The sequence below is a fragment of the Triturus cristatus genome, chromosome 6 (assembly GCF_964204655.1).
Source record: "Triturus cristatus chromosome 6, aTriCri1.1, whole genome shotgun sequence".
In the NCBI taxonomy this organism is placed as follows: Eukaryota; Metazoa; Chordata; class Amphibia; order Caudata; family Salamandridae; genus Triturus; species Triturus cristatus.
The window spans coordinates 1,232,342,717-1,232,353,121 of record NC_140589.1 but is presented as its reverse complement, the minus strand read 5'-3'; the positions used below and the strand labels follow the sequence as shown (position 1 = coordinate 1,232,353,121).

At 52.1% G+C, this 10,405-nt stretch overlaps 1 pseudogene; it reads left to right on the top strand.

The window, feature by feature from the left end:
* Positions 1 to 6,518: 6,518 nt before the first annotated feature.
* On the top strand, positions 6,519 to 7,613 carry LOC146821230 (18S ribosomal RNA; annotated as a pseudogene).
* The last annotated feature ends 2,792 nt before the right edge of the window (positions 7,614 to 10,405 follow it).

Below are 10,405 nucleotides of genomic sequence, written 5' to 3'. Positions count from 1 at the left end.
GATTTTAGTAATAAAGGAAATTAGTTTGGAGGATAATTAGGGACCTCGGGAGAGGGTTTACCTTAAGGTAGCAGAAAATATTGCTTATGTATCAAAACCTGGGAAAACAATTGAGCAGGATCAATCAATACTGACATAGCTCTATAAACGCATAAACATTTTTGCGGTATAATTGCATTTACAGGCATACCCAATAAAAAAATCGAAAGCGAGCTGCCTCAATATGCAAAGCGGTACAAAAGGGGGTGGTGATGGACGGAGCATCAGAACCAATCAAACACTCACACCCAGTCAACAGATCTGGGTTTGATCCATCACCGTTCTTTAGCCCACTCTGCCCGAACTTCCAAGCCATGCCTTCCCTGGACCGGAAACAAGCTTCCTAGGACCGGTTTCTGGCATTTCAGCCATCTTCAGCCAGGCTTGCTTGAATCCTGTGGCAAAGTGAGCAAGGGACTCACGTCTGAGCATACCCTGCCAACTTATGGCGAACAAAGCGGTACAAAAGGGGGTGGTGATGGACGGAGCATCAGAACCAATCAAACACTCACACCCAGTAAACAGATCTGGGTTTGATCCATCACCGTTCTTTAGCCCACTCTGCCACCCCAGTTCAGACATGGCCATATGCAAATCAGTCTGACCCTGTGCCTCATGGGAACAGTCCAGCCTGAACTGCCAAGCCATGCCTTCCCTGGACCGGAAACAAGCTTCCTAGGACCGGTTTCTGGCATTTCAGCCGTCTTCAGCCAGGCTTGCTTGAATCCAGTGGCAAAGTGAGCAAGGGACTCACCTCTGAGCATACCCTGCCAACTTATGGCGAACAAAGCGGTACAAAAGGGGGTGGTGATGGACGGAGCATCAGAACCAATCAAACACTCACACCCAGTAAACAGATCTGGGTTTGATCCATCACCGTTCTTTAGCCCACTCTGCCACCCCAGTTCAGACATGGCCATATGCAAATCAGTCTGACCCTGTGCCTCATGGGAACAGTCCTGCCCGAACTGCCAAGCCATGCCTTCCATCAATATGCAAAGCACGATGGGAAACTGAGCAAAGAAACCTGAAAGCAAAATTAAGTGGGTTGGAATGATTTTTTTTACTCCACAACAATAGTAATACTCTATGGGTCCAAGGCATGTTGGAGCAGGTAGGACACTATACAACAGTGAAAGTGTACTAAGCCATGAGACAGAAGATACACTGCAGAGAAGACTCAAGAGAGTGGGCACAGGCTGCAATGCTGCTTTATAGCGCACAACTGACGATTTCTGTGCACGTCAGGACAAAGGCGGACAGCGGCCTTGGGTACAGTGAGAGGCAGAAATGAGGGAGGTATTGAGGAAAGAATGCATTCTGACTTGTTAGACTGTAAGATAATAAATACAAAACAGTCGGAGTAATTAATCAAAACACACAGAGGAAAAATCAATTGCATGCATTGTGTTAACCTTTTCTGTGCCAAGGACATAAAGGTTACATCCTGCGCCACAGTGGCCGTGTGCAGAGGACGTAACTGTTATGTCCTCTGTCGTCCAGGAAATTCCTCTGTGATATACAGCAGTGGGATTTCTTTTTTGGGTTTTTTTCAGTCTCAGGAGCAGGGGAAGTGCTTTGCCTGCTGTTTGTATCGGGACACCTGGGGGAATGCCGGGTGGAACGAAGTTTGTGGCTCTCTTCGGATTCCAGAACCTTCCTTCACATAAATGTGAGGAAAATGTATTTTTTATAGTCAAAGTCTGAGGTTTTCAAGGCATTCTGGGTAATAAAACATGGTGAGAGCAACACAAGTCAGCCCACCCTGGATAGCCCTAGATTGGCTAGGTTCCCCTGGGTGCTAGGGTTCAAAATCTAAGGGAACAAAATGGTAGAACAAGTGTTATTATCCTTTTTCGGGGCTCAGAGAGCCTTCACCTGCTTGGCCAAGTCTAGGAGGAGCTCCAACTGGGCTCAAGGGCCTCTGGGCTCTGGCCTGCCGCACCGCCAAAGGCCCGGACGGGGTTCCATTAGGTCCAGGGGAGGCCTCTTCTGCTTTGCCTGCGTGATAAGGTGTATGCGGGGGGACCTGGGTCGGAGCTCCGTCAGGTCCCTCCTTGCAGCTCTGTGCCTGAGGCCCAACTGGGGCTCTGAGAACCCGGGCCACAGGGTTTCCTGAGCCCGGCCATTTGGTCACATACCATGCTTTCCACTAGGGGGCTACCAGATGACCGGGCTGCCCTGAAGTTTACGATCAGGGATCATTTGCTTCCTTAAGCCTAGCCAGGGCTCCAGGAAGCCTGGTGTGTGCACGCCTTCACTCCACTCTGTCACACGGTGAGCAAGCATTATAAGATAGGTAGTTAGCCTTCCGCTGGATTATTTGAGACAGGGTAACCAGGGCCCACTTATGGTATGGCAGATCTCAGCCAGCGACCAGATGGCCTACGACAGAGCCCCGGAGGTCCCTGGGGTGGAGCCCCCCTATCCTGATCGCTGTCCTCAGGCCTGCTGCATGGCAGAGTGCATGGAATGGGGCCCCCGGTCTTGGGAAGCCTCCCCTGTGCGGGCAGGTCCAGGGGGAGGCTTTCCCTGCTTGGCCTGGTTCAGAAGCTCTAACCAGGGCCCTGGCCCGCTGCATAGCCAATCCCCAGGGAAGGGCTCCCCAGCTTGGTCGGGTTCAGGAGCTCCTGCCCTTGACTCCGCCCACCTGCCTGCTGCATTTGCAAGGGCCCAGGACGTAGGTCCATCAGGACCGGGGAGTCTTCCCTGCTTGGTTGGGTTCAGAAGCTCTTCCTGGGGCCCTCCATCCTGGGCTCCGGTCTCAGGCCTGTCGCATGGCAAAGTGACCGTGACTGGGTCCTGCGGGCCCGGGGAGGCCTCCCCTGCTCGGCTTGGATCAGTAGCTCCCAACAGGCCCCTGGGCAGGTGCTCCCACCCTGGACTCCGTCCACCGGCCTGCCTCACTCCAAGGGCCTGGGATGGGGGTCCATCACACCCAGGAAGACCTCTCCTGCTTCGTCTGCATGTTAAGGTGCCTGTGGCCCCCGGGTCGGTGCTCCATCAGGGGCCCCCATGCTGCTCGTGCATGAGGCCCAGCTGGGATTCCAAGCTCCCAGGCCGCAGAGTCCCTGTCTCCTCCAGAAACAAGTAAAAGCCCTTTTGTTGAGACATATCGCTACCAGGTTGAGTGCATTTGTGCTGGTGGTTCCCTCGGTGCACATGGAATACTAGTAAGGGTCAAAGCCTTCCTCTGGATTATTAGGGACAGGTTACTCCAGACCCTCATGGGGTCCAGGAATATATGATGTTACAACGCAAACAATTACAACACGTTTTTACAACGCGGATTTTACATCCAACTACCATTACATCGCATGATTTTACAACATATGCCATTACAACGCATTTTTAAAAAACTACCATTAAAACGCATTCCTTTACAGTGCATACCTTTACAACGCATACCGTTACAATGCATAATACTTTAAGGGCTACAGTAGGGTAAGTGTTGGATAGTGTAGGGGTAAAAATTACTATTCCCACTCCAGTGAGTGCAACAGTAGGGTAAGTGTTGGATAGTGTAGGGGTAAAAATTACTATTCCCACTCCAGTGAGTGCAACAGAAGGGAAAGTGTTGAATAGTGAAGGGGTAAAAATTCCTATTACCATCTACTCCAAAACCCTTACGCAGCCTAAAACTAAAACATCTCAATTAGTTACCTTATAATGCGTTGTAATGGCTTGCGTTGTAATGGTATGCTTTGTGATGGCATGCATTGTAGTGACATGCGTTGTAATGGCATGCGTTGTAATGGCATGCGATGTAAAGGCAGTTGCGTTGTGACAGTTACGTTTTAAAAGCAGTGCGATGTAATGACTGCGTTGTAATGGATGTTTCCGGTGGTCCAGAGATTTCCAGGGGCCCGAGTGGATGCCTACCTCCCAGACCTGCCCGATAGGCCTTTCCACTGAGCCTGCCTTTCCCGAGAGCAGGCAGGGACATGAAGCTGCCATACCAGCTGCCCTGGAAGTCCCAATAAGGGATCATTGGATTCCTTAAGCCCAGACAGACTTCTAGGAGGTTGGGTGTATTTGTGTCAGTGTTCCCCCCTTGTCCCTAAATGTGCATGGATTACGAGAAAGGTGGGTACTACAGATTACTTGGGACAGGGTACTCTGAATCACCTTGGGGTCTGGCGATTCTCAGCCAGTGACCAGCTGGCTCAGACCCAGCCAACCTTCTTCTCCGTCCTCGGACCTCCTGCGTGCCAGAGCACCCGGGACAGGGTTCTGCGGGCCCAAGGAGGCTTCCCTTGCTTGGCCCGGTCCAGGAGCTCCGACTGGGGCCCCGGCGGGCCCCGTGTGGATGAGCCCCCATCCTGGGCTTTGTCCTTGGGCCCACCAAGTGACAAAGCGTCCGCAACGGCTTCCCACTGCCTTTCCTGCGCATTCAGGCCCAGGAGCTCTGACTGGCCACCGTGGCTCCAGAAGGTCCTGGGGTGGGTGCTCCCGCATAGGGCTTCACCTTCTGGCCCACCCCACTGACAAGATCGGGGGTCCATCAGGCCTCGGGAGCCTCCCTCCTGCTCCGCCTGCGTGGTAAGGTGCCTTTGGACCCCAGGGTGGAGGTCCATAGGGGCCCTACTAGTAGCCCCCCTCGCAGCACATGCCTGAGGCCCAGGTAGGACTCCGAGCCCCTGGGCTGCTGAGCCCCGTCCCCTCCAAGGACAAGCAGAAGCCCTGTTTGTTAAGGCACAGCGCGACCAAATGGCAGTTCTTCGAGTCTTGACATCTGGTCATGTGCAATGCTTTCCAATGGCACTAGCAGATGGCCGAGCCACCCTGGAAGTCCCCATGGGGGTTCATTTGCTTCCTCAAGCCCATCCAGGGCTTCAGGATCTGGGAGCATTTGCACCTTCGGTCCCATCCTACACTCGGTGCTCATGGATGACAAGAAAGGGGGGGACCTTCCTATTGATTACTACGGACAGGGTACTCCGGACCCCCGTGGGTCTGGCCGTTCTCAGCCAGTGACCAGCTCCGTCCAGGGCTCCATCTTCAGGCCTCCTGCATGCCAGAGCACCCGGGACAGAGTTCCCCAGGCCCGGGGAGGTTTCCCCTGCTTGGCCAGGTCCAACAGCTCCCACCGTGGCCCCGGGGTCGGTGCTATCCCATCCTGGGCTCCGTCCTCTGGTCCACTATGTGGCAAAGCACCCAGGAAGGGTCCCATGGGCCCAGGAAGGCCTTCCCTGTGCCTCTGGGCCCAGTTGCTCCGACTGGGCCCTGGGGCCCCGCCGAGCACTGAGATAGGTGCTACCGCACAGGGCTCCATCCTCCAGCCTGCCCCATGGACAAGGCCTCAAGTCAGGGTCCACTGGACCTGTGGAGGCCTGACCCCCTTCGCCTGCTTGTTAAGGTGTCTTTGGCATCTGGGTCGGAGGCCCATTGGGGTCCCCCCCCACAGCCCCGTGCCTGAGGCCCAGGTGGGGCTCCAAACACCCGGGCCGCAGAGTCCGTGTCCCTTCCAAGCACAAGCTGAAGCCCTGTTCGTTAGGGCACAGTGCGACCAGATGGCCGTACTTCGAGCCCAGCCATCTGGTCACGTTAATGCTTTCCAACGGCGCTACCAGATGGCTGGGGCACCCTCAAAATCCCGCTGAGGGTTAATTTGCCTCCCTGATCCCAGCCAGGGCTCAAGGAGGTGGGGCATGATCGCACCTACGATCCCATCTGTCATTCGATGAGCAATGATTTTCTCGTCTGGATTACTAGAGAGAGAGTACCTCGGGCCCCTTGAGGTCTGGTGATTCTGAGACAGGGGAAGCAAGAGCCTAGGTAGTCTGCCTGGGCCTGGGTCTGCACCTTTCTCCAAGCCCTTCCTGATGGGCCTTTCTTACGAGCCTGTCTGCCCCAGGTGCAGGCAGGGACATGAAGCCGGTATCCCCGAGCAGGGTGGCCTGCCAGGGAGGGTCCAGCCGGTGCTGTGTATGCCGATTGGGCATGCTTAGTCCATTTAGGGATGGACTGCTTGGCTAGCCTCGGCTATTTTTTCAAGCAAAGAGCTTCCAACCCACCGGGGACTGTCTGACTCGAGGACCTGCTGCCTGGTGGAGGCCCTTCCCCTACCCAGCAGAGCAAAAGCAGAGCAGCCTCAGCAGCTTGTGCCCCCCTCCCCCAGTGGTCTGACCGAAGCGGAAGGGGGTCGGGTGGTGCCAGGTCCCAGACACTGCCGCCTGGCAGTCTGGGCTCCCGTGCACCACCACATCGTTCCACTCCTCCCAGCACATTTCTGAAGCAGCTCAGAACGACTGTTTCATGGGGTGTCACTGAACCCGGTGTCTCACGCAGGCTGTACCTTGGCCCGCCTTTCCCTTCCACAGAGACGGCTGGGCTTGCCAGTGCCCGTGTCACCACACCGGTCTCCTCAGGAAGCCCCCAAGGTGGATGTGCTTCCCTAGCAGGCTCCCGAGGGTTGTGAAGGTCAGTCGGGTGATGGCCATGCGGCTCCCAACAACCCTATCAGCAGGTGTGGCTTCCCATTTAATCCTGCCAGCAGCATATGCTTGTCTCCAACATTAAGCCATGCACGTGTAAGTATACACGGCTGATACAGTGAAACTGCGAATGGCTCATTAAATCAGTTATGGTTCCTTTGAGCACTCCATCTGTTACTTCGATAACTGTGGTAATTCTTTGGAGCTAGTACATGCCAATGAGCACTGATCAGCTGGGATGCATGCATTTATCAGACCAAGACCAATGAGGGCTCGCCTGGCCGCTTTGGTGATAACCTCGGGCCAATTGCATGTCCAGTGACGACGATGATACATTCGTATGTCTGCCCTAACAACTTTTGATGGTACTTTCTGTGCCTACCATGTTGACCACGGGTAATGGGGAATCAGGGTTCGATTCGGGAGAGGGAGACTGAGAAACGGCTACCACATCCAAAGAAGGTAACAGGCGCGCAAATGACCCACTCCGACTCAGGGAGACAGTGACCAAAAATAACAATACAGGACTCTTTCTAGGCCCTGTAATTGGAATGAGTGCACTTCAAATCCTTTAACAAGGATCCATTGAAGGGCAAGTCTGGTGCCAGCAACCACGGCAATTCCAGCTCCAATAGCTTATATTAAAGTTGCTGCCGTTAAAAAAGCTCGTAGTTGAATCTTGGGATTGAGCTGCGGTTCGTCACGAGGAAAGCTACTGCCTGTCCCAAACCGTGCCTCTCGGTGCCCCCTTGATGCTGTTGACTGAGTATCCTGGGGGTCCGAAGCGCTTACTTTGATCAAATTAGAGTGTTCAAAGCAGGCTGGTCGCCTGACTACTTCAGCTAGGAATAATGGACTAGGACTCCAGTTCTATTTTGTTGGCTTTCTTAACTGGGGCGATGATTAAGAAGGACGGCCGGGGGCATTCGTAGTGTGCCACTAGAGGTGAAATTCTTGTACTGGTGCAAGACGAACCAAAGCGAAAGCATTTGTCAAGAATGTTTTCATTAATCAAGAATGAAATTCGAAGGTTCCAAGACGATCAGATACTGTCGTAGTTCTGACCATAAACAATGTAGGCCATTAGTCCCATGACCCGCCGAACAGCTTCTGGGAAACCAAAGTCTTTGGGTTCCAGGGTGAGTATGACTGCAAAGCTGAAACTTAAAGGAATTGATGGAAGGGCACCACTAGGACGTGGAGCATGTGGCATATTTTGACTCAAATGGGAAGCCTCACATGGCCCTGACACAGAAAAGATTGACATATTGATAACTCTTTCTCGATTCTGTGGGTGGTGGTACATGTCCTTTATTAGTTAGTGGATGGATTTGTCTGGTTAATTCTGATTATAAACTAGACTCCTCCATGCTAACTAGTTACGCGACCCCCAGCGGTCACATTCACCTTCTTAGAAAGACGTGGTGTTCAGCCACATGAGATCGAGTTAAAACAGGTCTGTGATGCCCTTAGATGTCTAGGGCTGCGTGTGCGCTACTGTTGGACTTGGCCCTTTTGCACGGTTATCCTTGAACTTTTTGCCTTCATCCTAGTATTTTTCTGACCTGGTGTTTGTGGTTTTAGGACTCTGGGCACTTTTTCACTGCTGTCCAGTGTAAAGTGCATGTGATCTGTATGGTAAAACATGGTAAGATTGGTCTACACCTGTTTGGCTAATTTAATTTACCTATCAGTCCCCAGTAATGTGGTACCTCATTTACTCTGGGCCAGTAAATTAAATGCTACTGGTGGGCTGGCAGTGCTGAGTGTGCCACCCACCAAAGTAGCCTTTCAAACCTGTCTCAGGCCTCTGCCATTTCAGGGCCTGCGTGCGCAGTTTACTGCCGCTATACCGTGGCACATAAAGTGGGTGCCACGTCTGTGACTCCTCTTTTCCTACATATCAGTCACCTCTAAGGTAGGCCCTAGCTAGCCCTATGGGCAGGGTACAATGTAGGTAAAAGGTAGGAAATGTGCCTTAATTGTATGGCATGTCCTGGTAGTGACAAACAGCCATTTTGGTATCTCACTACTGTGAGGCTGCCCTCTCATAGGAATGCATTGGGGATTCCCTGATATGTTCTTCAGTGGTAATTCCTGATCTGAGAGGAGTAGAGAGGTCAACTTTGGTATGTTTGGACTAGTGGTAATAGATGCTGCGCAACGGTGTTCACAGATTTATTATCACTATTTTAGAAATACCACTTTTAGAAGTGGGCATTTCTGTGTGCTATGTGTCTTTGTGCCTGCCTGATGTGTATTGCATGTCTGGCTCTGGAGTGACAGGGACTGGGGAGGTGCAGTGGCTCCAGAGGGGCTGGGTGAGTCAGCGCTAAGCTGAATAGGCTGATCTGCATTTTGAGAAGTGGGAGGAGTAGCACCTGGGTCTGAATGGGACTGGGCCTGCACTACACAAAGCTGGCTCCGCCCCTCTGTGATGTGTCTGGGGCCAGGGCCTACACTGACAAAGGAAGATGTTGTGTACATTTGTAGGTGCCCCCAGAACTGGTTTGAACCGGGCGCAGAGCCCTGTGCAGGGGGAGAACAAATACCCTTGCAGTATAAGTATTGGGGCTGTGACCCCATGTTGGTTGTACCTACTTGGAGCTGGGGAGGGCTGCGTACTGCTTGGGAACTGAAACACTGCATGGACTGCAGTGTACCAGGAGGAACCGCCGCTGGGTAACGGCCTGCTGTCTGCTGGGGGGGAACCTAAAAGGACTTCCCCTCTGCTGAGGGACCTGGTGTGCTGGCCGGATGTATGACGTTACAACGCATACTTTTACAACGCATGCACTTACAACGCAATTTTTACAACGCAACATCCACTACAACGCATTCCATTACATCGCATGACACTACAACGCATTTTTAAAAACTACCTTTACAACGCATTCCATTACATCACATACTACCTTTACAACGCATACCATTACAACGCATAATGTTAAATTGCATTTAAGGTAAGTATTGGATAGTATAGGGGTAAAAATTACTATTCTTACTCCAGGGGGTGCAACAGTAGGGTAAGTGTTGGATAGTATGGGGGTAAAATACTATTCTAACTCCAGGGGGTGCAACAGTATGGTAAGTGTTGGATAGTATAGGGGTAAAAATTACTATTCTAACTCCAGGGGGTGCAACAGTAGGGTAAGTGTTGGATAGTATAGGGGTAAAAATTACTATTCTAACTCCAGGGGGTGCAACAGTAGGGTAAGTGTTGGATAGTATAGGGGTAAAAATTACTATTCTAACTCCAGGGGGTGCAACAGTAGGGTAAGTGTTGGATCATATAGGGGTAAAAATTACCGTTCTAACTCCAGGGGGTGCAACAGTAGGGTAAGTGTTGGATACTATAGGGGTAAAAATTACTATTCTAACTCCAGGGGGTGCAACAGTAGGGTAAGTGTTGGATAGTGTAGGGGTTAAAAATTACTATTCTAACTCCATTGGTATGCATTGTAATGGTATGCGTTGTAATGGTATGCGTTGTAATGCCTGCGTTGTAGTGACATGCGATGTAGTGGCTGCGTTGTAATGGTATGCGTTGTAATGGTATGCGTTGTAGTGTCATGCGTTGTAAAGGATGTTGCGTTGTAATGCCTGCGTTGTAAGTGTAGTGCGATGTAATAGTTGCGTTGTAAAGGTTGTTTCCCGTGCTGGCCTGTCTGTGCCTTGCTTCCTGCCTCCCCTGGAAGGGAGAGATATAGGGGGAGCGATTTCCCTGGCCATAGAGAGAAGAACGTTTTTCTGGCTCTCCTATTTGAGACCTGCGTGGTGGGTATTTTTTCTGGCCCTGGAGAGAAGAGCGCATGCTGGCTCTCCTATATGAGCAGACACGAGGTGGGGGCTGAAATTGGTACCAGAGCCCGAGGCGTGGGCTCACCGGTTGCTGGACTGCCAGGAGACGCCCCGGATAAAATCATATG